We start from the raw sequence: 4,868 nt of genomic DNA, 5'->3' as shown, positions 1-4,868 counted from the left end.
TCCACACGGGATGAAGAAGATCTGCGGTTCTACTTGCCCCATCTTGACCGGAAACGTGTGTAAAGATTCAGTTTGATCTCCGCTACGACCTGCTGAAAGAATTTTGAAAATCGGTGGACTTTTGGGCATTTTACGCCCACAGTTCCGAAAACCGAGGTGGCGACCGCACTAAGCCTAACGGGCCGGCGTGGTACGGGAGCGGCCTCGGCCGCATCGGCGACTGTTTCGGACTTCATCCGCGAAGAGATGTCGTCATCGGAGCCTCTACCGGACATGGATACTACTCCAGCGGTGGATTGTGATGGACTTTTGGACCGCGGTTCCGGCCGCACGGTTATAACTATGAGTGGAACGCCGCTCGGCGAGGAATCGTCGTCGGAGAGCCACAACGGTTGGGTCGTCGCCACTCGGCGCGGCCGGTCGACTAAGAAGATTTTGCAAGCGCCTTCGCAGCAGGCCAAGCAAACCGGTAAGCGTTCTTCGTCGTCTCAACCTACGAGAGCGCAGTTTGCCCAGAAATTGAACGTCGCCTTTTCGAAAGCGGCTCGCATGCCCAACATGCCTATCGGAGAGCACAAAGTGGTTGTGCGGCCACGTGGCGGCTTGCTGGTAGGGAAGACCGATCCGCTCGAGCTACTTCGGGCTATGGCCGTCGCGGCTAGGATGGAGTCGAACGCCTTTCTTGCGGACATCGTGTGTCCGAACGTAGTGCAGAACATTTTCGTGGTCGGCACGGCCAGCGAAGAACGCGCTGGGCTGTACGACCGCGTGCGGGAGATCGCAATAGGCGGACGCAACTTCGAGATCTTTGCGTACCGCGTGGTGCCGGAGAACACGGCCAAAGGAGTGGTTGACTACATCTCGCAGGCACACTCTGCGGAGGTGATCCACAACGCTGTGGTGAACGAACGCAACCCAACGGCACTGGCAGCGCAGAGAATAGGAAATTCCAAATCGGTAATTATCCTGTTCGAGGGTAACAAAGTCCCCTCGCACGTTATATTCGGGGGCATGATAGTACGGTGCAGACTGTACAGGCAACATAAAGAAGTGTGTCGCACGTGCGGCAAAGTCGGCCACCGAAAGGATGTCTGCCCTAACCCTAACGCGAAAGTGTGCTTCGCATGTGGAAGATCCAACCCGGGTCCAAACCACGAGAAGGAGTGCAGACCGCGCTGCAAGTTGTGTGGAGGCCCGCACGCTTCGGGCACCGGTAACTGTAAGAATAGGTTCAAGACTCCATTCCTAGTCCGCCAGCGCGAGCAAGAGCGCAAGATGGCGGCCGAAAAGGCGGCAAAATCTGCCGGCCAGGCGATCAAAGTCCGGTTTCCCGAAGAAGAGGAGTTCCCCGAACTTGGCGCACAAACAACACGTCACAAGAGCCGCAGCGCAAGCCGGGGAAAGAGCAAGGAGAGAGGGAAGAGCAGTGAACGGAAGAGAAGTACGTCACGCAGCTCAAGGTCGTGGGCGACCGTGGCGACCGCGCGCGGCGGCAACGGTGACGCCCCTGGCGGGAATGTCGGGGGCGCCCCTAGTGGCGGCACGCGGGCGGGCGGGGCGCGCGAAACGAACGGCAGACCGGCCAAGCCAGCGGCCAAGCAAGCTTCCCCGCAAGGAGAAAGGATGAAGCAATTGGAGAACACTATCAAAGTACTTCAGGAAACTATCAAGAAACAGCAGGAGACTATCGACAAGCTCCTGGTTGCACAAGAACGGCAGAAGGCGACTCCCACGTGGTCGCTAGGATCGGCACCGAAGCCGGCCAGCTTTACGGCGCTGGGCGCCAAGCCACCGGTCGAGAAGATCACACTACCAACGGCAACATCATCGCCACCGGCATCACCGAAAATGCCGTCGCCGCCGCGAACGCCGACGTTTAAACCAACACCACCCAAGCTTCAGAAGCGGGCCCCGGCTCCCCTCAACGACAGCGAGGACGAAAGCTTCCAGCAAGAAGAGGACATCACCAACCCGGCGCCGCCATCTAGCGGCGGGTTCGACTACGAAACGAGAATCAGGCAGATGAACGCGCGCCTGGTGATACACGACAGGGAGATTGGCTCCCTCACCGCACGGGTGGGCGCCCTGGAGATCAAAGTCGAGAGAGGATTTGCTGAGGTAAAGAAAGAATTCGCCGAGGTGAAGCAATCCATCGAGGACCTCAAGAACTTCATAGTGACCCAATTCAACATGATTGGTAAAGGAGCCCAAATTCAGATGGAAACCCTACCCAAACATGGATAGACGGCCCCAAGGAGATCGGATAGTGGTGTGGCACTGGAACGCTAACGGCTACCGGTGCCGCAAGGCAGTACTTCAACAGCACCTGCGGTCGCTTGATCAGAAGGAGCTTCCCGACGTGATAGCGATCCAGGAAACACACGCTGAAGACCCCAAGATCACCTCGCTACCGGGTTACCGAGCGTACGCCCGCCCGCCGAGCGCCCGCACCTGTGGGAAAGGCGCCGCGCAGGGCGTGTGCACGTTTGTGAGGAAAGGCATCACGAGCGTAGGCAAGGACGAAATCCTAAACTACAAAGACTCCGCCATCGAAGCCAACGTGACGGAAATCATCATTGCGGGCAAGAAGGGAAGAGGCAAGAACAAGGCTTCGACCACGGTGTACATAGCGAATGTATATAGCAACCCACAGCACGGAAACCAAAGATTCAAGACCCTGTTGCACAAGATCCGCGACGCCGCCCACGGCTCTGGGGCCGCGGCGGTCGTCTGCGGGGACTTCAACGCACCGCACGAGGAACTGGGGTACACCCGCACAACGGTGAAGGGAAGGAGATTACTGGAAGACGCCGAGGAAGCGAGCTTCGAGCTGCTCACCGACCCGGCACAACCAACGCAAATCGGAACGTCGACAGCCAGAGACACCACGCCCGATCTTTCGTTCGTGCACCTGCCGCGAGGCGGGACTGCTCGATGGAAGAACACGGGCTGGAATCTCGGAAGCGACCACCACATCGTCGAAGTCACGATACCGCTCGCCCACGCTCGCGTGGTCGACGGAACGACCAAACGACGTCAGCTCCTCACCGATTGGCACAAGTTCAGGGAAGCCGATCTGGGCGAGGTGGACGACGTGGAGAGATGGTCGGCGAGCCTTGTCTCCGCCGCCAAGGACGCCACGACCGAAGTCGAGGTACCGGAGGAAGCCGATCGGGTGGACCCGCGCCTCGCCCATCTCGTGGAGGCGAGGAGATTGCTACAACGAAGATGGAAAAGACAAAGGCACAACCGAACGCTGCGCAAACGCGTCGCGGCACTCGGGAAGGAAATCGAGCGCTACAGCCGCCAACTATGTGCCCAGCAATGGTATGCCATGTGTAGCGAAGCGGACGGCCAACTCCATAGGGGAGGCACGTGGGCCCTCCTGCGCCACCTCATGGACGAGACCAAGAGTAAGGAACATCAACGACACCGCATGTCGCAGATCCTCCACGCCGCGGCCAACCAGCTAGGCGAGGCGGAGATGCATAAGCGGCTAAACGACAAGTACCTCCCGGCCACAAACCACGTGGAGCATCCGGAATACGACGGCGCGCCCAACCCACTGCTCGACCGCGAGATCGAGGAGTGGGAGGTGCGCCAGGCAACGAACGCCCTGAACTGTCGCTCAGCCGCGGGACCGGACAAAGTGACAAACAAGGCTCTACGTAACATCAGCGACGCTGCAGTCTCGGCCCTGACGAGGTACTTCAACGCCTGCTGGACGAGCGGAAGCCTTCCCAAGCAGTGGAAGACGGCCAAGACTATACTACTGCCCAAGCCCAACAAGCCGCCGGGAATAGAGGGCCTGCGCCCCATCTCGCTCACGTCCTGCGTGGGCAAGGTGTTGGAGCACGTCCTCAACAACCGGTGGCAGCGGTACTTGGAGGAGAACGGTCACTACAACGACTCCATGCTGGGATTCCGGTCTCGCCTGGGGACGCAAGACGCGATGTTGCTGCTGCAACGCGAGGTACTAGAACCAGCCGGAGGCGTTCCGCAGAAAGACAACCGGGCCATTCTCGGCCTGGATCTGCAGAGCGCCTTCGATAAGGTGGAGCACTCGGCCATCCTTGCCTGCGTGGCGAAGCTCAACATGGGCAAGCGCACGTACGACTACGTAAGATCCTTCCTCACTCGTCGCACGGCGAGGCTAGAGGTGGGAGGCGAACGACTCGAAGAGAGGGAGCTAGGAAGCGTCGGAACCCCGCAAGGGTCCGTGATATCCCCGCTTCTATTCAACATCGTGATGATCGACGTCGCCAAGAGCCTTGACGCGCTTGGGCCGAAGATCCGGTACTGCATCTATGCCGACGACGTCACGATATGGGCGACGGGCGGCAGCGACGGCGACATCGAGGCCGGACTGCAGGCAGCGATCGACGCCGTGGAGACCACGCTGAGAGACACGGGGCTGAAGTGCTCGCCACAGAAGTCCCAGTTATTGGTGCTCCCACCACCGGGAAGATGGAGAAAGCGGGCCGCGGAAGAAGCGGCATGCAACATAGTCGTCCGAGCCAGCGACGGCACGCCGGTCCCGCACGTCCAGAGCCTCCGAGTACTGGGCATGTACGTGGACGCCCACCGCACGAACGGGACGGCAGCCAACCACATAGTAACGAAGATCGGGATAGCGACGAGACTCGTCAAGAGGGTCACGTCGAGGTCCCGAGGAATCCGAGAAGCGAGCCTCCTGCGACTGCTGCAGGCATTTGCAGTTAGCCACGCAGCATACGCGGGGGCATTTCACAAGTGGACGGAAGCGGAGAGGAAGCGAATCGATGCGGCCATCCGCAAGGCGTATGCGGGTGCCATGGGCCTGCTCAATGGCACCAAGACGACGGCCTTGCTATCTCTGGGAGCGCACA

The sequence above is a fragment of the Haemaphysalis longicornis genome, unplaced genomic scaffold, assembly GCF_048455015.1.
Source record: "Haemaphysalis longicornis isolate Haplotype H1 unplaced genomic scaffold, Haemaphysalis longicornis Haplotype H1 scaffold_5, whole genome shotgun sequence".
Classification (NCBI taxonomy): Eukaryota; Metazoa; Arthropoda; class Arachnida; order Ixodida; family Ixodidae; genus Haemaphysalis; species Haemaphysalis longicornis.
This window is presented reverse-complemented; position numbering follows the sequence as displayed.